The sequence below is a fragment of the Mustela nigripes genome, chromosome 2, assembly GCF_022355385.1.
Source record: "Mustela nigripes isolate SB6536 chromosome 2, MUSNIG.SB6536, whole genome shotgun sequence".
Classification (NCBI taxonomy): Eukaryota; Metazoa; Chordata; class Mammalia; order Carnivora; family Mustelidae; genus Mustela; species Mustela nigripes.
In genome coordinates this window covers 172,147,449-172,171,959 of record NC_081558.1, presented here as the reverse complement: position 1 = coordinate 172,171,959, position 24,511 = coordinate 172,147,449, and positions in this window count along the sequence as shown.

Sequence of the window (24,511 nt, the reverse complement as noted above, 5' to 3'; positions counted from 1 at the left end):
TGGGTGGCTCAGTGGGTTAAGCCACTGCCTTCGATTCAGGTCATGATCTCAGGGTCCTGGGATCGAGTCCCACATCGGGCTCTCTGCTCAGCAGGGAGCCTGCTTCCTCCTCTCTCTCTGACTGCCTCTCTGCCTACTTGTGATCTCTCTCTGTCAAATAAATAAATAAAATCTTAAAAAAAAAAAAAAGAAAGTTAGACACAATGTATTAAGTAATAGGAACTGAGGTAAATTGGTCTTTAGTGTGAAGTTTTATGTTAACCTATCTAGAAGTTGGCAGTGTTCAACATTTTATATAGTTGTACATACTAGAGGCTTCAAATACCTTGTCTTTGTTTTTGTCTTCCTAATCACTTTAAGTTTCATTAAGAACTTCTCAGCTACTATTTTGCTGTCCTTTCAGCTTTAACTCACTATTATATGGTGCCTCTGTTGTGTGTGTGTGGGGTCCGGGGGAGATATAAGGTATGGGTTAGGAAGAGTATTCTATAATCTTATAAAGAAATCTGTTTTTCAGTGGACATGTGTCACTGGGCTGTAACCTTCACCAATATTTCTGAGCTTTACTCCCCCTCTTAGGTGGGCCAAGGTGGCACCAGAGTTGTATGCATGGCCTTCCCCTAGGTAGGATAAGACTCTGGTTTAAAAAAAAAAAAAGACTCTGGTAAAGTCTTATACCCTGGAGAATGGGACTTTGTTATGGTGATTGATCTTAGTAAGTTTTAAAATTTTACGTTTCCCCTCCCCCTACCAGAAGCACAGGAGATCTTCCTTGGTTCTTCACCAGGAGGATGGTGGGGTTCCTAGAGGCAAATACCATTAAAGTGTGGGGTTCCGCCTAAGTCTGTATACCCCAGGAGTTTCTCATTCTTATGCAAATCCACACACTCAGCATACAAAAATTATTAAAATTACTACTTAGTTGTTGCTACTGGTTTATGGCTACCATGACTTCTGCTCCAGGTAAGCAGATCTTTGTTGTTACTTTCTGAATTTGCATGGTTTTGAGGTAGCAGCTTGACCTGAGTCCTTAGTTTGTTGTTGTGTCCAAAAAAGATCACTGATTTTCAATATGCTCAACTTTTTTCTTGTGAAGACAGAGACTTCCAAGCTCTTTATATATTACTGAAGCTGAGCCATTTATATAATTTTCCACAGGTAAAAATAAATGTGATAAGGGAGTTGATGTACTCCTACAAATAACTGGACTAAAAATTATTTTGAATTATCTTCAAAGCTTATTTCTAATATATAAGTGCATAGGAAAATTTCAGATAACAGAGCTTAGCAGGGTTTCCACTGGAATAACCCATGTAACATAAAAATGAGCGGAATAAATTATAATACACTGAAGAAGAAGGAGTCCATCAGTTCATAATGATATTCCAAAATAATAATTTCAAGTGTTGGGAAGAGAGAGAATGAAGAGTTTTTCTTTACAGAAAAACAGCAATGAATAAATACAGAGGAAATTATAAAATTGGAAAATCACACTTTTGCTGGCACCAGAGTAATGATTAATCTAAGCAACATGTATTGATGATTGATGGATTCCAAAACCATCAAAGGAAGGATCAATGGAGAACAAAATATTCATACAGTCTCAAACATCACCTTGCAGAGTACTCATCAATCACAAAACAAAAGTGTACCTGTACACTGAAGAAATACAAGAGACACTACCTTAACCAAATAATCAAACTTAATTTCCCAACCTTGGATACACTGTTATCATATATTTCCTCATATGATGCTCTGTGAAGAACACAACATCACAAGTGTTGTAGTCCTGCCAAAAATACTCTACCTGAATCTGATTAGGAGAAAATAGTCTTTTTAATGATATTGTGCAGAACAATGATCCGGTCTCTTAAAAAATTTAATGTCATAAGAAAAAATAGCTCTGGACTGTTTTAGATTAAAGGAGGATAAAGAAGTGTGATAACTAAATGCAATGCATGATTCTTCACTGATTCCTAGAAGGAGGTATATGAATAGTTATACGGAATTTCATTCAGGCAACATTGGAAACTTGAATATGGACTGTGTTTATTTGATAAAAGCTTCATCTCAACATTAAATTTTCTTATGGTAACTATATTGCAGGTTAAGGGAGAATGTTCTCATTTTAGGAAAGAATTGTTAAGGTACTGGACTAAGTGTCATGATGTCCGCAATTAAACTGGCAAATAGCTGCAAGTTAACAATAAGTTTGTTGAAGAGCCCTGTTCGCAAATTTTCTGTAAGCTTGATATTTTTTAAAATAGAAAAATGGGAAAGTAAATAAAATCAATGATAGTAATGATAGTATAAAATCAAATGCTTTATCCTTAGAGATGTTAGACATTACACAGGAGAAAAAGTTAAGCTTACTTTCAATTGATAAGTACACTGAAAATTCTTTCAGCATGCTATGTGTGAATTGATTTTTTTGCAAATGAATTACAGCAAAATAATTATCCAAGTATACAGTGACAGTAAAATAGTTATGGTAAAATAATCATCCAAATACACAGAAACAAAGAAAACAGTAGATAGTCCAAAAAAAAAAACAACTCTGGCTAAAGACATAGAAATTTACAAGGGCTTTGGCCAATAGTGGTGGGGAATTAATATAAGATTTTAGATGCAATGACCTTCCATATATTCTACTTATCACTGACTATACATAAAAATGTCAATAAAAAGTTTATATCCAAATGTAAATAACTACAATATAATGCCCTCCTACCTTAATGATGAGCTTTGCACAAACCTGTCTTCTTCAAAATGCTGTTATTTCACTGTACTGGTTACTTTGACAACATGTGAAATAATGAGAATGTACACTTAGTCTTGGCTCTGATGCTTTCCCTAAATAGGGCACTTTTAAAGACACATTCTCTCCTGCAAGTGATGGTAAAGTGATTAAAATGATGGCAAAATCCAACATAAAGGTCAGACTGAGTATTGCCAACTGCTAGAAACTTTCGTAAAGTGTCTGAGTAATGTTTTTATCCTTCCACATCACCACCTCTACTTGCGGTGTGTGCCAAGGCCCCAGGGAAAGGTTAGTCAGTGTGTTCATAGACAGGGCAGCAGAGTAATAAGTGAGGGAGGAGGATTAACTATCTTATCGATTTGGGGTAAAGCACTGGATGCTCTAGAAAAAGAAAAATCCTTCTCTGTTAAGACATGTTTTAGAAGTAGCTTCATTCCAATTAGTGTAATTTATAAACTCTCTTTGCCCTGAGGATTTTCAAGGGCTTGATTTTTTAAAAAGTTAAAGATAAAGCACCTTACTATATAAGCAGCAAATGCCACAATTAGGACTGCAGTGTAGACATCCTTACAGGACATAATAATTAACTCAGTAGATGATAAAATCTTGCCTTCTTCCCTGCCAAATTTTAAGAATAAGTAGTCTGTTTTTAAAGGGCTATGTCATAGCTAGAGAAAGGGACAATGGATTTCAAGAGGAATTAGGGATGTATAGAAAAAGGCAAAGAATGAAGAGCCCCTTTCCCTCCAAATTCTGATTTTCCATGCATCCTCTTTAATGTATGAGAATTAGGCAGTGAGTGAGAGGAGAGGAAGTAGAGAAAGTAGAGGGGCATTTACTCCCTTCCCTCTTTAAGACTTTCATTCTCCTTCCAACTCTTATTTTTCCTTTTTTGGAGAAGTAGGATATTTGCATCTTAGAATCTGATGAAGGAGAACAGAAAAGAGGGCCTGAGACTAGCTAGAGAAAGTGCTAAACTCCTCGGCATTTTCTTTCACTTCCTGCCCCACCTAGAGAGGTCTGCTGCTCTGGGCTGAGCTCAGAGCCTGGAGACCAAACAGCATCAGGTTCCCCAGACATTTCTCTGAGTTCCTTTGAGTCAAGACACTGGGATATAGCAATAGCCTTCAAGTCACATAGCTTGAGATTTAAACCCCAGTTACACTGTTATTTTTTGTTTGAACTTAAAGTCATTTAGCCAAGAGTTTTAGTATCTTCTGCCAAAAAAAAACAAAAACAAAAATAAAAACAAAAAACAAGAGTGAATATGCAGGTGGAGGATATTATTCATAATAATTAGGCTGGTGTGAGGTTCAGATAAGATTGAGAGTTAAGAATTCAGGACTAATCTGACAGTTGTAAGGGCTCAATGATGGAATGATGGGAATGATGGCTGCCCATGTTCTTCAGCCGCCAAAGAAGGTCAGGAATTAGTATCTTTCTTTTGAATCTCTTCATGGAGCCGTGATGTAGGTTATGAAGGGTGTGACATCCCGTCTATTCTGGCTCCTGCAATGTTAATGTAGGCACACCCAGAGCTAGACAGTGTTCCAAAGTAGACAATACTTGTCTTTAAGGTTCTTGTCTAGCTCCTTCCAAAATTAGCTTCTATAGCCAGGATCCCTTTCCCCACATTTCCTTTCTGATATTGGGGTTTCATGTGGCATGCCCCATGCAATCCTTTCTGGGTCTTCACTCTTTTGGCAAACTCATCTACTTTCCTCAAGTCCTCTGTGATAATACCAGACACTACTATAAATTAATCAGTGCTGAGGCTAAGTTCTATTCTCTTTCCTTGTTGCATTGACAAAATCTTTTAGTACCAAAGGATCACAGACTTGATATCCAGAAAGTTAGCAGGATCATTTTGCTGCCTTGGAATTTTATTGTTTCAAAAGAATTTTTCAAAAAAAATATAATTCAGTAATATTTTCATTATTTGAAATACAGTATCAAACACTCTTTAAATATTGGCATGTTCTTTGATAAATATAATTAAAATTCTTTTAACTTAAAAAAAAAACAAAGAGAATACAGTAATCCTAGATTAAGAATAGAAAATATGAACTCTGATTCAATGGAACTTTCAGGTTAATCATTTACCTACCACCAATTCATTTTCTCTAATTGTAATGGTAATATGATATTAATTCTATACTTATTCTCTGAAGCACTAAAAAAAATAAAGTTATTAGTGTAAGCAGATTATCAGTCCTTGTCAAGAAATATGGTTGCTTTATGGCTTTCTGAAAATATGTTTCTGTCCTACATACACACAATTCAGAACAATCAAGTTAAATTTCCCAGTATTTAGTTCATTACAGCGTCCAGAAAAACTGATTTTCCAGCACCTTATCATGGTTGTCACTTTCTTAAGCTATGAATTTCTTCTTCACTAAAATCCATTAGTTTCTAAAAGTGTAGGTTTTACAATTAGTGAGATCATAGCATTTCTCTTGTGTAGAGCTCGTTGGTCACCATGGGGCAAACTAAGTGGTATATGGAAGATTATTCCTCACCAGTTTAAATTTCTCCCTATCTAATACCTTTTTCTGATATACTTACTATGTCACATCTCAAGGATAAGTCAACCCATGATAATATCCTTCCTTTATTCCACATCAGGATATCCAGATCCTTCATCCTCATGAGATTATTCAACCTTAGAACCTATGCTTTCTCTTGTTATCTATAATTGAATATAATCTTTTGGGGACCAAAATAAAAAACAAACAAAAAAAGTTCTTACCCTTCTTACTACTCCTGGTGTCCTCCAACAATGAAAAAATGCATACAAATCTTTGTAGTTTCATACAGTTTTAGTTTTTTGTTTGTTTATTTGTATTGCTTTTTAATGATTTATTAAGGCTCTCTCAAAGGTTATTTCCCATCAAGGTGTCTTTGAAAGTGTAATGAAATGTCTATCATCAGTTTAGCATATAGACTCTCTCCAGAAATCTTATAACCCCATGACTTTGTCATTTATCCCAAATTTTCTTTTTAGACTGTGTATTAATGCAAAGAAGGAAAAAGTGGAGCCTATTTTTTTCTTTCCCAGCCTATACACACACTCAAGGCTTTCAAAGCAAGATGTCATGTTAGAAATAAAATAAACACAGGAAACTTTCTTCTTGGCAATATTTTTCAGAGGCAAAGACTAAATGAATAGTAGCAGCAAAGGTGGAGAGAGCATGCCAAATATTTTTATATTTGTTGGAAAGCAATCTAAATAAAAAGATGGTCCGTTGGTGAGCTTTGCCATATTGAGATTCTGAGAGAAATCTGCATGGAGAACATTCCTGGGGCTGGCACTCCTGGAGAGAGCTCCCTTAAATTCTTCACAGCTGGACTCCAGAGACAAGCAGCTACTCTGTGTGCCAAGGACATGGAAGGAGAAGGAACTACCAAGTGATTTCTGAGGAGGCTGGCTCCCAACCCAAATATGAAAATTACAGCCAAGACCCTGATTATTTGTCACTTTTTCCTTGCAATTTTGAATCAGTAATCATATTCCTCTGAAGACAGATGTTCATAAAATTATTGCCAACCACATTTTACACAATCTTTAGTCATTAATTTGCTTAAATTTTCTAAACTAAAGATACCTCTGTTAAAGTTATGTAGATGTCATATGGATGTTCAATAGCACTAAGAACACCAATCAGTTTTGAAAAGTAGGTCCTTTAAGATAAGAATAACTAACCCCTTCTTTAATCCTTTCAGCATGAAGATAAGGACCTGTTGTTTTCAGGGGAGATTTTTCTTTCTAATGAACATTTGCATCACTTCTAAATAAGCTATTTGTTTTCTCTGTCTCTAACTCCCTTTAATTATTATTCTACACAAATGAATTCATTGTTATTATATATCTCCCAAGACCTTTCTTTACTTTCTAAATTCCTTAAGACTAATGAGCATGTTCCTTACTATGACCCATGAGTTTTTATGAACTTGTCAAACTTTTTGTAATTAAGTTACTCTAAAGTCCATTGGCTGCTTACATTTGTCTGTGAGAATAGCAAATTTCATTTTTATCCCCACTGAATTATAAAAAAACTTTATTCTAATAAAAAGTTATTTTTGTTATGAATTTTAGCATTTGTAATAAAAAATGTAAGTTTATTAATGACCATACCTTGATTTTTGTATAAGAATTGGTTGCTGTTATCTGCTCACCATCTGTTATTTTCTCTTTTTTTCAAAGATTGATTTATTTATTTGACAGACAGAGATCACAAGTAGGCAGAGAGAGAGAGGGTGAAGCAGGCTCCCTGATGAGCTGAGAGCCCGTTGTGAGGCTCATCCCAAGACCCTGAGACCATGACCTGAGCTGAAAGCAGAAACTTAATCCACTGAGCCACCCAGGCACCCCTGTTATTTTCATATCTATATGCTGCTTTTGGTTTTAGCATATGATTTCTCTCACTGTAATGCTTCCTCATCTGTGTTGACTACTGAAGTAAATTTCTACAAGGTGACCCATGCATTTTCTATTACCTACATGGAAATACTATGTAGAATGGTAAAGTCCTTGGGCATCGCTATAGTATAAACCCCAAATTTAAATGTTTAAAGATGACATAAAAAGATAAACATCCTTTACACTTCACCATGTTCTACTGAATTCAAGGGATTCCAATATGGTTTGAAAAAGGGAGGAACTGAGTTTCATGAACCTACATGCTTTCCAACAACAATGTGCATTCTACTGTTTGTCTGCCTCGGGAGCTACCATTCTGACACCTTCTCAGCAGAATTCAGCTACAAACCCAATAAAAATCCTAGCTAAGTAGGTCAGACTGCTGAAAGCCCTGGCACTGACTTTATTTCTGACTGGGCAAGTACTCTCTACATGGAAGAATGACAACGACATAATAAATCTACCTTGTTGCTTATAAAGAAGTGATTTAATGAGAAATTTAGAGAATTTCTCTGATAATATCAAACAGTTCTTTTAAATTAAAACCTACAACTCTATTCCCTGTCTGTTTCTCTCTCTCTCACACACACACAGATACTTTTTAATATTAGTGAGGAATGTGACCATTCTTGATATAGATTAAAGCTCTTTAGAGTTTCATTAGCACAGTATCTGCTATTTTTTGATGAAAACAAAACCTAACATGTTAAACCTTATTTATACCAAGGAAGGAAGGAAGGGAGGAAAAAAGCCTTTCTGATAGAAAATCCCCATCTGTATATTCCACCAATATCTCAAACTTAATTTACTGTCTCCCCGCCCATATCAACTGTCAAGGTGCCACATGTAAAATTTCAGAAATGCCCCTCTTTCCATGCAGCCACGTCCTATGATTTTCACTTTGAAGCTGTTATTTTTCTATTATCACCTTTCCATTTATTATCCCCATATTTATCTCAATTCACTGATTATTCCATCTCCAGTATCTTTACTTCCAGTATTTTTCATCCTGCCACCAGTTTCATTTCTAGAGCACAAATGTAATCAAGCTATTCTTCTGTTCAAATGCATTTAATAGCTTGCCTCTATATGCAGAATAGATTTTTTAAATTTTTAACATGAAATTAAAGGCTAGCTGATGATTAACTTCAGCTTGACACCTTGATATTTGAAGAGATCAAATATTATAATGTGATTAAGAATACAGCTTTAAAATTTTAAAAGCCCTAGCTTTAAATTCTAACTCCAACATTTTCTAGCTAAGTGACCTTGGAAATAATTTAAACCTTTCTGTCCCAGTTTCTTTACAAATAAAATGGAAAGAAGAATACTTATCTTATATATTGTTGTGAGAATCAAATAGGCACATAAGGATATTCACAATGAATACTCAATAAATGGTAGTCATGTTTTTGGTTTTTTTTTACTTTTTCAAATTTATCTACTACTATGTTTGCCCCTACGACTACACTATCATATACCTGAGGTGGCAAACAGATTTCATTACCCAAACCAAACTGGTCGAAAAGTAAATGTTTCTTTCTTTCTCTTTTTATGTTATGTTAGTCACCATACAGTACATCATTAATTTTTTGATATAGTGTTCCATGACTTACTGTTTGTGTACAACACCCAGTGTTCCATGCACTACGTGCCCTCCTTAATACTCACCACCTTGTTCTCCTCTAAAACCCTCAGTTTGTTTCCCAGAGTCCATAGTCTCTCATGGTTCATCTCCCCCTCTAATCCATCCCCCTTAATTTTCCCCATACTTCTCCTAATGTCCTCCATGCTATTCCTTATGTTCCACAAATAAGTGAAACCATATGACAATTGTCCATCTCTGCTTGACTTATTTCACTTAGCATAATCTCCTCCAGTTCCATCCACACTGATGCAAAAGTTGGGTTTTCATCCTTTCTGATGGCTGAGTAATATTCCATCGTTTATATTGACCACACCTTCTTTATCCATTTGTCTATTGAAGGGCTTCTCATCTTGGCTCTTTCCACAGTTTGGCTATAGTGGACATTGCTGCTATGAATATTCGGGTACATATGATGCTTCTTTTCACTACATCTGTACCTTGAGCCCTAGGTTAAGAAGGCAAATCAGGCTCAACAGGAAAGAATTCTGAAATAGATTAGCCATGGCTGTCATTAGGCACAGGAAAACATGGCAGTAACACTGATACTACATGCTATATTCCATCTCCTATCTTTATAAGTTTATCCTGTTTGTAGCCTCTAACTAGAATGCTTCGTGATTCCCTCTTTTTTTCCTTCTACCCATCAGAATCTTACCCATAATTTAATATCCAAATCAAATGTAGCCCTTGTCAAAGCCTGGCCTTTCTGTGTACTGCTAGCTGTATTTTGTGTCTCTGTTAGAGCTCTTATAGCAACCCGAGTTGAATTATAATTCACTCATACCTCTTAGGTTTCTGTACCTTGAAGGTAAGGACCATCATTCATTTATCTCTGTTTTTCCTACAGCACCTGGAACAATGTTTGCAATAGGCCAATGGCAGCAATAATCAAAATTTATGGAGCCTTAATTATGTGCCAGGCCTTGCTGTAAGCACTTTTTACATATTTTAACTCATTTAGTCCTCACAGTAACTACTTGTAGTTACAGAAACTACAAGTAGTTACCTTATCCTCATTTAGAGAAGAGGAGAATGAGGTATAGAAAGTGAAATAACTTGCTTAAGGTAGAAAAAGTAGTTAGTAGCAGCCAAGGGGTTATGTTTGCCCAAATTTAATTTCTCTATTACATGTATGATTCAGTTCAAGTTGTTAATAGAATTGCTAGTAATTTATTTCATGTTGACATTTTCTCCTTAAAATAAACAACAAAAATAAAGTCTTTAAAATATTTCATGCACATAAAATTTAACATGGAAAATCTCCACTGTGAGATCATTGGAACCTAGCCAGAGAGAGGCAACTACTCTGAGAAGAGAAATGGTGTTCACATGTACCAAATTAAGCCAGATGAAAGCCAAAATGTTTTAACCTTCTGTCAAGCATGCATATCCACATATGGGAACCTGAGGGAAGGAAGGGTGTCATATTTAACTTGGACTTTACAACAACTCTCCTAATATGGATATTTTTTTCTACTAATCATAAGCCAAGTCTCAATAGGAGATCATGCCTTTGCACTTTCCCCAACAACTGAATAACCAAAGAAGTAGGTCTAGGTGGGACATTTTTCACTTTCCTCTGGTTCCCTCGAGTCAACTCTGATGGTCTATTGAAGAGCTATATAAAAATAAAGCCAGGGATATTCCTGAATAAGGACAGTTGTGAGATCAGGGACTTGCTTTGGTAGAGAGTATCAGCCAAAGCTCTCCTTATTCCACCCAGCCAACTAGCTGTTTTTACATAGAATGACTATGTGAGATTTCCGGAGAATCTCAGATAAAGCAAACTAGAGAGCTTGCCAATTGACTCACTGAATGTTTAACATTACAATCACACACATCTTGAAAACAGTTGCATTTCTCCATGATGTAAATGTGTCCTTCAACTCTATTTACCCTTTTTATTTAATAAATGTCAATGTTTCACTTTTCCAAATGTCCTCCATTTGAAGGACATCCGTATTCCTTAAGATCCAACTACAATAACCATGAGCCTCCAAAAAGTGATCAAATACAGAACTGTTTAAGTGAATTCCTATCCATGTAAATAGTCATACACCTTTTTCCTACACTTGAGATAAAAACCAGTCACCCTTTAAGGTCTCCATGCAGTGATCTTGGAGCCGCATTGACTTGCTATAGTGAGCCTCACACTCTTTTCTCCAGTCACACATTCTTTTCATTGACCTATTACAGAAGTGTTGGATGTCTTTGCCTTCTATAGTGCCCTGTCTCAGTAGGAAACATAAGCTAAAATGAATTTGGCCTGATTTGGGAAATGCTAGCATGGTTTTTCCACCTTAAAAAGTATTTTACAACTATACTTCTGAGTTACTGTCTGATCCCAATACTATCTTTCATCTAACTCTCTTTCCGCCTCAGCATGTTCTCAAGAAGCACTTGAAAAAACCTACAACTTTTTAAAAATAGGAACTGTGAAGAATTTCTACAGTTGTAATGTTCTGTACTTGTGATGATTAGAGCTACACATTTCCAGCTACTATTCACATTTCTATCTTGGAGGCAACAATAATTATATTTTCAAGTTCACTTTTTATAAGTAAAAGGAATTCATTGATGAAAAAGGAGGGAAATTAAGAATTACAAGATTTATATAGTATTTCCTTATATTTGTCATATTTTGTTTAATCTTCATCATTTTATCACTGTGCCAAGCATACAGTAAGTACTTAGTGGAAACAGAGTAAATGGAACTATGTATTTCTATGTCAGTACAATTTATGCAGTTATTTTAAATATATTTATTCCTAATATATGTAACTATAATTTAATCAAAATTGATTCATTCAATTGATAATATGGCTGAAATGATACTTCAAATACTCTATATTTAGCTTTATATTGCTGGCCTCAATATGAATATCTTAGGCAGTTTTATGGCAAAAGGTGGCAATGGTCCTCTTCAGTACTTTTCCCAAATGACTTCCAGTAAGAACCTATTAAGTTTGCACTTCTCTGTTCCCTTAGAGATGGGTGGCGTTACAAAACTCTTTTGGCCAAAGAGTTCACTCTTTTGTGAACAGAAGTAGAATATGTTGATTTCTATTTGAGGCTAGAAGGAGTACTATCTGATTTATCATGCTCTCACTTTCCCTTTGCTTTAACAATTGACCATGTTCCAGATAATGTCTACTCTATTGGCTTGTGTCTAAGGGTGATGACAATACAGATCAGAGCCCAACTCCATCTGCTACAAATATAAAGGATATTTTATATTATAGCATAAGCTAAACCATCCTAACTGATACTTAGTTATCATGAAAACAAAAGGAAAAGTATTTCTAGAATATAGGATTGATCAACAGTGCTAAATGCTGAAGAATAGTTAGCTACTATCAAGAGCTAAGGTCGACTGTCTTAGGCTAAAGGAAAGCCATTTTTAATTTTTTTAAAATTTTATTTATTTATTTATTTGACAGAGAGGGATCACAAGCAGGCAGAGAGGCAGGCAGAGAGAGAGGAGGAAGCAGGCTCACTGCTGAGTGGAGAGCCCGATGTGGGGCTTGATCCTAGGACTCTTAGATCATGACCTGAGCTGAAGGCAGTGGCTTAACCCACTGAGCCACCCAGGCACCCCTTTTTTTTTTATTTCAATGAGAATAGTTTCTATAGAGTGATAAGTATGATACCAGACTACAATAGGCTTAGGTATAAGTAAGAAGTGAGGAAGTGGACAGAGTAATTGTAGAAAACTCAAAAAGATTTTCTGTGAAGGTAAGGAAAAAAGTAAGTTAGAAACTGGAGGAAATGTGAAATTCAGAAAGGTGGTTTTCCCTCAAGATGGAGGCTTAAAACATGTTAAATGTTGACAAGATGGGACAATGGAAAGTGAAAGGAAAAAGAAGAAATAAAAAGATCAGAGCCTGACAAAGTAGAAAAGAATGAAATCCAGGACCCAGGCAGAGACATTCATTCCAGATTTGAGAAGGACATTGCTTTCACCATAGTAAGAAAGAGAGGCAAGGGTTTGTTGTGAGCAAGGCATAAGAAGTGCAAACTTGATGGTTCAAAAATCCACAGTGATGCTCTCTACTAGTGATAAATGAGGAGATGGCAGTGGAGCCTGGATGATTCAGTTGGTTAAGTGACCAACTCTTCATTTCAGCTCATGTCATGATCTTAGGGTCATGAGACCCCCATTTCTGGCTCTGTGCTCAACACAGAGTCTGCTTGAGATTTTCTCTCTCCCCTCTCCCTGTCCCCTCACTTGTGTCTTCTAAATAAATAAATAAATAAATAAATAAAATCTTTTTAAAAAAATAAAATAGGAGGGACAAGATGGTGGAGAAGTGGGAGACCCTGTTTCAAGCAGTCCCCTAAAGTGAGCTAATTATCTACCAGAACACTCTGAACACCCATGAAATCATCCTGAGATGTAGGATTATACACTTCTGGATCTCTATGGGGGCAGAAGACACCAGTGGAGAGGGAAAGCAGAGTGGGAATGATCAGACTGATATTGGAGGATATGTAGAAGGGGGTAAGAGCCACCAGAAGCAACTCACTGGAAATTAATACCCCAATATAAAAGTGCTCTGTGATTGGGGATCAGCATTAATTTGGAGTCTAGTTAAAAGTACTCAAAAGAGCAAAAGATCTTAAGGGGCAACTGGTGGAATCAGGCAGTCACAGGCATGGGCCTAAGCTCACAGACCCAGGATGGCCACCACCAGCAACCACCCCTGCCAGAGAGAGTATAGGGATGTAGCCTCCAATTCTTGGTCCCAGAGCCCCCAGAGATGCACTCCCACCCCCACATGAGGGAGTCTGGTGGGCACTCTCTAGAACCACAACCTTTTGCACTCTGTGCTCACTGCATGCCACTGGATCTGAACCATGATCCCCACCCATGCCTGAGAGTGATCCATGCAGGTGCTAGCCAGCAGTCTCTAGGATCATCCTAGAGTCTGGTCACTCCCAGCCCAGACTTGAAGGAACTCAGAGATCTGTGGGCAGGATCATTTGGCTGACATTGACCTGCGAAACTCTGAACCCCAGATGGCAGTCCCAGCAAACGCAGGCAGCAACCTCTTTGACCTCAGCCGCAGCAACTTCTTCCTAGAAACATCGCTAAAAGCAAGGGAAGCAAGGGCAAAATGAACTACTGGGACTTCACCAAGATCAAAAGCTTTTGCACAGCAAGGAAAACAGTTAACAAAACCAAAAAACAACTGACAGAATGGGAGAAGATTTTTGCAAATGACATATCAGATAAAGGGCTAGTATCCAAAATCTATAAAGAACTTATCAAACTCAACACCCAAAGAACAAATAATCCAATCAAGAAATGGGCAGAGGACATGAACAGACATTTCTGCAAAGAAGACATCCAGATGGCCAACAGACACATGAAAAAGTGTTCCACATCACTCGGCATCAGGGAAATAAAAATCAAAACCATAATGAGATAACACCTCACCCCAGTCAGAATGGCTAAAATTAAATAGTTAGGAAAGGACAGATGCTGGCAAGGATGTGGAGAAAGGGGAACCCTCCTACACTGTTGGTGGGAATGCAAGTTGATGAAGGCACTCTGGGAAACAGTATGGAGTTTCCTCAAAAAGTTGAAAGTAGAGCTACCCTATGACCCAGCAAACACTACTGGGTATTTACTCTAAAGAAACAAAGGTAGTGATCCGAAGGTTCATGTGCACCTGAATGTTTATAGCAGGAATGTCCACAATAGCCAAAGTATGGAAAGAACCTAGATGTCCATCAACAGATGAATGGATAAAGAAAAGGTGGTATATATATATAATGGAATACTATGCAGCCCTCAAAAGAAATGAAATCTCTCAATTTGCAATGACATGGATAGAACTAGAGGGTATTATGCTTAGCGAAATAATTCAATCAGAGAAAGACAATTATCATATGATCTCCCTGATAAGAGGAATCTGAGAGGCAATGTGGGAGGTTTGGAGTAGGGAATGAAAAATAAAACAAGATGGTATCAGGAGGGAGACAAACCATAGGAGAATCTTCATCACATAAAACAAACTCAGGGTTGCTGGAGGGAGTGGGGTAGGGAGAGGGTAGGGTTATGGACACTGGGGAGGGTGTGTGCTATGGTGAGTGCTGTGAAGTGTGTGTGTCTAATGATTCACAGACCTGTACCCCTGAGGCTAATAATACATTATTTGTTAATTAAAAATAAATTAATAAATTAATAAGTTAATATATAAAAAGGCATCTGAAAGCCTATATATGGAATTGTTAGGGCCCAGATATCTATTCCAACTTGTAGCATCAGATGACTGCCTCCTTTATTCAACTCTAGGAGCCAGAGGGAATTTGTTTCAGAGAAACCTATATCAACATGACTCCAGAGACTGAAACACCAAGCACAGAGGATGGCAGGCATGAGATTCCAGACTAAGGATGAAGACATTAAGTGCAATTCTGAATATGAAGACATGAGATCTCAGCCTCTTCATCATACCTACCCCTGAGCATCAGCAACAAGGCACATAGCTCCCAAGCAAAAGATTAGAGTAGCTGGAAGACTCATATACAGACTTCATATACAGACACTGACATTTGTTGCATCTGAAATAGAAGTATCAGTTCTTCATCCAATTGTTTTAAAGGAAGCTCACTACTTGGCATGCCACATCCATGCACACAAAACTCCAGTCAGCTTTCAGTTCCATACTCTTGTAGAGAGCAAAGATCAACACATATCCAAGGAAAGTCTCCAATATGGAAAAGAGAGAACAAAGCAAGCCAAGTTACCCTAGGAAAAGAAAGAGAGAAAATAGAGATAGTGCAGAGACATTTTTTTTATTAAATTGATTTATTTATTTTCAGAAAAACAGTATTCATTATTTTTTCACCACACCCAGTGCTCCATGCAATCTGTGCCCTCTATAATACCCACCACCAGGTACCCCGACCTCCCACCCCCCCCCCCACCACTTCAAACCCCTCAGATTGTTTTTCAGAGTCCATAGTCTCTCGTGATTCACCTCCCCTTCCAATTTACCCCAACTCCCTTCTCCTCTCTAACACCCCTTGTCCTCCATGATATTTGTTATGCTCCACAAATAAGTGAAACCATATGATAATTGACTCTCTGCTTTACTTATTTCACTCAGCATGATCTCTTCCAGTCCAGTCCATGTTGCTACAAAATTTGGGTATTCATCCTTTCTGATGGAGGGATAATACTCCACAGTGTATATGGACCACATCTTCCTTATCCATTCGTCCATTGAAGGGCATCTTGGTTCTTTCCATAGTTTGGCGACCATGGCCATTACTGCTATAAACATTGGGGTACAGATGGCCCTTCTTTTCAGGACATCTGTATCTTTGGGGTAAATACCCAGGAGTGCAATGGCAGGGTCATAGGGAAGTTCTATTTTTAATTTCTTGAGGAATCTCCACACTTTTCTCCAAAGAGGCTGCACCAACTTGCATTCCCACCAACAGTGGAAAAGGGTTCCCCTTTCCCCACATCCTCTCCAACACATGTTGTTTCCTGTTTTGTTAATTTTGGCCATTCTAACTGGTGTAAGGTGGTATCTCAATGTGGTTTTAATTTGAATCTCCCTGAGGGCTAGTGATGAACATTTTTTCATGTGTCTGATAGCCATTTGTATGTCTTCATTGGAGAAGTGTCTGTTCATATCTTCTGCCCATTTTTTATACGTTTGCCTGTTTCATGTGTGTTGAGTTTGAGGAGTTCATTATAGATCCTGGATATCAACCTTTTGTCTGTACTGTCATTTGCAAATATCTTCTCCCTTTCCGTGGGTTGCCTCTTTGTTTTCTTGACTGTTTCCTTTGCTGTGCAGAAGTTTCTGATTTTGATGAAGTCCCAAAAGTTTATTTTCGCTTTTGTTTCCTTTGCCTTTGGAGACATATCTTGAAAGAAGTTGCTGTGACTGATATCGAAGAGATTACTGTCTATGTTCTCCTCTAGGATTCTGATGGATTCCTGTCTCACGTTGAGGTCTTTTATCCATTTTGAGTTTATCTTTGTGTACGGTGTAAGAGAATGGTTGAGTTTCATTCTTCTACATATAGCTGCCCAGTTTTCCCAGCACCATTTATTGAAGAGACTGTCTTTTTTCCACTGGATATTTGGTCCTGTTTTGTCGAAGATTAATTGAGCATAGAGTTGAGGGTCCATATCTGGGCTCTCTACTCTGTTCCACTGGTCTATGTGTCTGTTTTTATGCCAGTACCATGCTGTCTTGGTGATCACAGCTTTGTAATAAAGCTTGAAATCAGGCAACGTGATGCCAGAAGTTTTATTTTTGTTTTTCAACATTTCCTTAGCGATTCAGGGTCTCTTCTGATTCCATAAAATTTTTAGGATTATTTGCTCCAGATCTTTGAAGAATACCGGTGGAATTTTGATCGGAATGGCATTAAAAGTATAGATTGCTCTAGACAGTAGAGACATTTTAACAATGTTTACTCTTCTGATCCAAGAGCATGGAATGGCCTTACATCTTTTTGTGTCTTCAATTTCTTCCATGAGTGTTCGGTAGTTCCTTGAATACAGTTCCTTTACCTCTTTGGTTAGGTTTATTCTCAGGTATCTTATGGTTCTTGGTGCAATAGTGAATGGAACTGATTCTCTAATTTCCCTTTCTGTATTTTCATTGTTAGTGTATAAGAAAGCCACTGATTTCTGTACATTGACTTTGTATCCTGCCACGTTGCTGAAGTGCTGTATGAGTTCTAGTAGTTTGGGGGTGGAGTCTTTTGGGTTTTCCATATAAAGAATCATGTCATCTGAGAAGAGAGAGAGTTTGACTTCTTCATTGCCAATTTGGATACATTTTATTTCTCTTTGTTGTCTGATTGCTGTTGCTAGGACTTCTAATACTATGTTGAACAAGAGTGGCAAGAGTGGGCATCCTTGTCGTGTTCCTGATCTCAACGGGAAGGCTGCAAGCTTTTTCCCATTGAGGATGATATTTGCTGTGGGTCTTTCATAGATAGATTTGATGAGGTTCAGGAATGTTCCCTCTATCCCTATACTTTGAAGCATTTTAATCAGGAATGGATGCTGTATTTTGTCAAATGCTTTTTCTGCATCGATTGAGAGGACCATGTGGTTCTTCTCTCTTCTCTTATTGATTTGTTCTATTACATTGATTGATTTGTGAATGTTGAACCATCCTTGTAGCCCAGGAATGAATCCCACCTGATCATGGTGGATAATCTTTTTAATGTACAGTTGGATCCTGTTTGCTAGGATCTTGTTGAGAATCTTAGCATCCATATTCATCAGTAATATTGGTCTGTAATTCTTCTTTTTGGTAGGGTCTTTGCCTGGTTTGGGGATCAGGATAATGCTGGCTTCATGGAAAGAGTCAGTAAGTTTTCCTTCTGCTTCAATTTTTTGAAACAGCTTCAGGAGAATAGGTGTTATTTCTTCTTTGAAAGTTTGGTAGAATTCCCCAGGGAATCCATTAGGTCCTGGACTCTTGTTTTTTGGGAGGTTTTTGATCACTGCTTCCATCTCATTTCTAGATATCGGTCTATTCAGGTTGTCGATTTCTTCCTGGTTCAATTTTGGGAGTTTATAGTTTTCCAGGAATGCATCCATTTTATCTAGGTTGCTTAGCTTATTGGCATATAACTGTTGATAATAACTTTTGATGATTGTTTCTACTTCCTTGGTGTTCGTTGTGATCTCTCCCTTTTCATTCATAATTTTATGAATTTGGGCTTTCTCTCTTTTCTTTTGGATTAGTGTGGCCAATGGTTTATTGATCTTATTGATTCTTTAAAAAAAAACAGCTTCTAGTTTCATTGATACGTTCTACTGTATCTCTGGTTTCTACCTCATTGATCTCAGCTCTAATCTTGATTATTTCCCTTCTTATGTGTGGAGATGGTTTGATTTGTTGTTGGTTCTCCAGTTCTTTAAGGTGTAGAGACAGCTGGTGTATTCTGGATTTTTCCATTTTTTTGAGGGAGGCTTGGATGGCTATGTATTTCCCCCTTTAGGACCACCTTTGCTGTATCCCATAGGTTTTGGACCAAAGTGTCTTCATTCTCATTGGTTTCCATGAATTTCTTAAGTTCTTCTTTGATCTCCTGGTTGATCCAAGCATTCTTAAGCAAGGTGGTCTTGAGCTTCCAGGTGTTTGAGTTCCTTCGGAACTTTTCCTTGTGATTGAGCTCCAGTTTCAAAGAATTGTGATCTAAGAATATGCAGGGAATCATCTCAGTCTTTTGGTATCAGTTGAGTCCTGATTTGTGACCCAGTATGTGGTCTATTCTGGAGAAGGTTTTGTTTGCACTTGAGAAGAATGAGTATCCTGTTGTTTTAGGGTGGAATGTTCTGTATATATCTATGAGGTCCATCTGGTCCAATGTGTCATTTAATGCTCTTGTTTCTTTATTGATTTTCTGCTTCGATCATCTGTCTATTTCTCAGAGAGGCATGTTAATATCTCCTACGATTAGTGTATTCATAGCAATATGACTCTTTATCTTGATTAAGTTTTCTTAGAGACATATTAAATAAATTAATATTTAATATTAATGATGTTGTACACTTAAAATAACCTATGTTACAAAAACAGGAAAAGGAAAGGAACTCTCAGAAATTAAAATCAAACACATGAAATTTAATGGAAAAAAAAGGTAAAATATGTAGTAAAACAAAGTAAGAGGATCATACAAAAGGTAGGATTAAAATGCAAAGAAGAAGATTATTAGAGTAAAAAAGATATAAAAATTAGAGGATCAGCATCTAATTGTAATTAAGAGAAAGAGAGAATAATAAGTAAATAATCAAAGAAAATATCCACAACTGAAGGACATAAAACTACAGATAAAGGATTTGAATATGTTCAGACCAATGAATGTGGAAATATTCACACTTAAAAAAAAAAAAAGGTGGAAAAATTCCAGTGTGGATATGGTCTAGCTAACAAAATTTAAGTCGATTATATATTATTCAAAATGCTATTTTTTCCCAATAAAACGTTTTTTAGGGGAGCTTGGGTGGCTCTTTGCGTTAAAGCCTCTGCCTTCTGCTCAGGTTATGATCCCAGGGTTCTGGGATCAAGCCCTGCATCAGGCTCTCTGCTCAGCAGGGAGCTTGCTTCCCCCTCTCTGTCTGCTTGCCTCTCTGCCTACTTGTGATCTCTCTCTGTCAAATAAATAAATAAAATCTTAAAAAAAAAAAAAAAAACCTTTTTAGCTGAGATAGTTTTCTTTACTGATTCCTTAATCTACCCTAATGGTTCAGTATCTCTAGTTATTATTCCATAATAAGAAATGGATTACACAAAACCTTTCCAGACAATACTTGTCTCCCTGTCCAAAGTGCTGAATCTCACTCAAAGCAAACATTAAAGTTTATTCTACTCATTTAGGTCTGGCATTCATACACACATTAACACAAATTAGATGTCAAATTTTAAAATATCCTAATTCCAATGGCCACATATGAAATTTTGGAAAGTTCTAACAACTCCCCAAATCATCATATTTTGACTTTTGATGTCATTTACTTTTAAAAAACTAATTTCTTGAGAAAGGTCTGAATTTTCTTTCAGATGAACTGTATATTCAGATTATGTATATTCAATTCCTTTTACATCTTTTCTTTTGAATAAGATGTAAAAGGAATTAGCTCCCCATTTTTTCTTATTATTCAGAAAAATTGGATTTTCAATGACATATCCAATAACAGAGACTCACTATCTCTTATAGAAAATATCTTCCCTCATCATGTTTCTAAATTATACTCCTTAATAAAACATTTGTAAAATACAAAAGTTTACACCAAGCTTTATCTATCTCAAATTTAGCTACTTTGATTTACTTTCTAATGGTATCAGGTAAACACAAAAACTCTACTCACTATAGAAAGTGAGAGAAAAGATATTCTTCATCTGATATTCATTGGAGAGCTTTCTAGGGTACTTAACATAGAGAGTTAGTAAAATTTATTCCCCCCAATATTTCCATCATAGAATTGTCTGTTTTTGAGTTTTAAAACCTGTGTATGGGCTAAAAATGCATTTGTTGTATCATAAGGTGATTGTCTACCATAAAATCCAGCTTGGAATCCTATGTCTGAAATTGATCTTCAGCTATAGTTAAGATGTCAGGATAAATGTTATGGCTTTTATATATTGTCTCCTGATTTTCAGTGACTACAAATGAAAAAACTTAGATTTTTTTTTAAAATATTAATATGACAATAGTTTCTAGAATATCTCAGATACTTTGATATTGTTCCCCCTTCTAAAGGAAACTATTAACATTAAAACTATAAGTTCTGAAAACTACATAGCAGAGCCTACTATGTACGAAGCTTTCAATTGATTCTTGTGTAAGGAATGACTGAAGAAAAAAAAAAACAATGAATGAGTGGGTAAGTTATTCAAAGGCATTGTCTATTTGCTGGCATCTCTGTATAGTTTTTGGAGGCGATAGATCTTTCACGAAATATTCAAAGTGGAAAAAAGGAGGAAAAAAAAATGGTTGAAGCAAGAGATCATTTATAAATGTGACCTAAATGGCCACGTTTCACCAGCTGTGGGTGTAAATGATGTTACTTTTACATAAATGCCAAACACTCCCATGTTTCTTGGTAGATCCCAAATTTTAAAGAATGACTTCAACCCCATTCTCTTATAGGCTGCCTGAGATTTCATATGGTTTCCATTTTCTTCCATTGTGGTCTCCTCATCCAGCAGCCTCAATACTGTCTCTTCTTTCTGTTCCCTCTCTCCATCACAATGATGCATAGCAATTTGCTCCTGGGACTATAAGCCCCAAGCACATCAAAGCTGTCCTGTGATCTGTGACAGAGTGGTCAGGTTGGGAGTGGGTAAGTTGTAAAGAAGAAACATTGTTTCTCCAAGAAAATGTTGAATTTTTGTCTTTATATCTTCAAAAGAAGATGAATTTATCTGAGTCTATAAGAATTTTTGCCTGAAACTCTCATGGGCTGAAGAACACTTGATCAGAGCTGAGGATAGTGTAAGAACCAAGTTTATCTTTCCCCTTGTTTTCCTTTTTATAGCCACCTTTCTCCTTCTTAGACATTTACACACACACACACACATTCCATGTCATCAAAATCTATAAAAGTCCTTATGTATATCATATTCATCCAAATTTTCTCAGGAATTGACAGATCAAATATTTTTTTACAAACAGTATTCGGTATGTACCTAGCTAAGAGACTTCAATATATATAAAAAGAGGACAAGGTATAGAATCTATATGTCTTACTACAGGCTGAATTGTGTCCTTCCAAATTCATATATTGAAATTCTAACCCTTAGAACCCCATAGTGTGCAGAATGTGACTGTATTTGGAGATAAGATCATTAGGAGGTAATTAGAGCAATTTAGGTCATCAGGATAGGCTCTAATCTAACATGTCTGGTGTCTTTATCAGCAGACAAAATTAGGACACAGACATGTACAAAGGATATTGGGAGAAGATCACCATCTACAAGCCAAGAAGGGAGGCCTCAAAAGAAACCAACTCTGCTAATACTTTTATCTCAGACTTTTAGCCTCCACATCAGTAATTTTCAATGTTTAAGCCACCCAATGTGTGGTTCTTTGTTATAGCATCTCTAACAATCTAATATATGTGGCATAAAATTTAAATCAGAAGAAACAAAAAATGTGATGCAATGTCTGACACCTGGTATATATATAAGTTATTAGGAAGGAAGGAAAGTATGAATTTTGACCCATTTCTTAATAATTTTTGTTCAGTACATGAAGATCTCAGTTTTAAGAATTATAGTTAGACAAAAACTCATAGAGCTAGAAGACATAAGACATTTCTATTTTTTTTTTCAGTTAAAAGAATGGAGGCTCAGAGAGGAGAAGTTCCAAGTTCATTTAAAGAAAGCCAAGTACCTAATTTCAGGAGTGGGACATGGTTAAAAACTCAGATGGAAATGCCATGCCATTTCTAGGAGTATGGCAATTAAAAAGACAGAATACCACAAAACATGTTGTCATAATGGTATAAGTAAACTAGGTTAATGGAGAGAATGGCTAGTAGCCCTCTTTCTTTGAATACTACAATTTTGCCAACCAAACTCCTCTAAATCTTCTTCCCATTAGTTCCTCTCTCTATTCATTTTTCCTTTACTCCTCACTTAAATGGAGATGCATGATGCATTTTTATAAGTGATCTATTTATGAAGAGAAAACACTAACATGGGATGACTAGGTTGCTGAACTAGGGCTCCCCACTGGTTACCCACTTTGACCAGTACCCACCCTTAAGGTCAGACATCACACTAAGATAGGGATAGGCAGGAGCTGTCTTAGGAAATGCTAGAACAACAGCAAATGAAGATTCTCCTCCTCTATTCACATGTATGTGTAAAAATCATATATATATGTATATATACATATGATTTATTTTAATTCCAGTTAGTTAACATGTGGTATTTTATTAGTTTCAGGTGTATAATACAGCAACTTAATAGTTCCATGCAATATTCAGTGCTCATCACAAGTGCCCTCTTAATCCCCACCTCCCCTCTAGTAACCATCTGTTTTTTCTGTATAGTTAAGAGTCTATTTTTTGATTTTCCTCTCTCTCTTTTTTCCCATTTGCTCATTTGTTTTATTTCTTAAATTCTACATATAAGTGAAATCATATGGTATTTGTCTTTCTCTGACTGACTTATTTAATCTAGCATTAATACGCTATAGCTCCATCTATGTCATTGCAAACGACAAGATTCAATTCTTTTTTATGGCTGAGTAATATTTCATTGTCTATCTATACGACATCTTCTTTATCCACTCATTGTTTGATGACCAAAAAATTAACAGAAGACATGAATAGACATTTTTCTAAGGAAGGCACAACAGATTGCCAACAGAACATGAAACATGAAAGATGAACAGAAAATGAAAAGATGCTCAACATCACAGTCATAAGGGAAATACAAATCAAAGCTACAATGAGCTATTACTTCACACCTGTCACAATAGCTAAAATCAACAACACAAGAAACAACAGGTGTTGGCAAAGAAATGGAGAAAGGGGAACCCTCTTGTACTGTTGGTGGGAATGCAAACTGGTTCAGCCACACTAGAAAATGGTATAGAGGTTCTTTAAAAAGTTAAAAGTAGAACTACCCTACAATCTAGCAATTGCACTAGCAAGTATTTACACAAAGAATACAAAAATACTAATTCAAAAGGATACAAGCACCCTGATGTTTATTGCATTATCTACAATAGGCAAATGATGGAAACAGCCCAAGTGAGAATCATTAAAATTTTAACACCAAAAAATACCCCTGCAGCATAAACGCTCTTTAAAAGTTAAATATAGAAGTCACTGAAGCAAGGTCATTTTTGTCTGCTTTACTCATTGTTTCTATTCCAGCTGTTTTGGAACTTGATTCAAAAAGGAGGTAGTCAGATTTGGGTTCAGAGAATAAAACTCTTTTGTTTTCCAGGAATGTTAGACTGAGGTAATATACCACATTTATAAAACCCTCCCCAAGGGCTAAAATGATGGGTTTTCCATTTTTTTTAAAAATTGCCTTTGGAATGATAAGAAGGGAAGTTACTCTTACATAAGCATGTCTGTCTTGACTGGCTATAATTTTTTATTTTTTAGTTTCTGCTCTTTCAGGTCAGATGAAATAAATCATCATATTCAGACAGTTTAACTTTATTA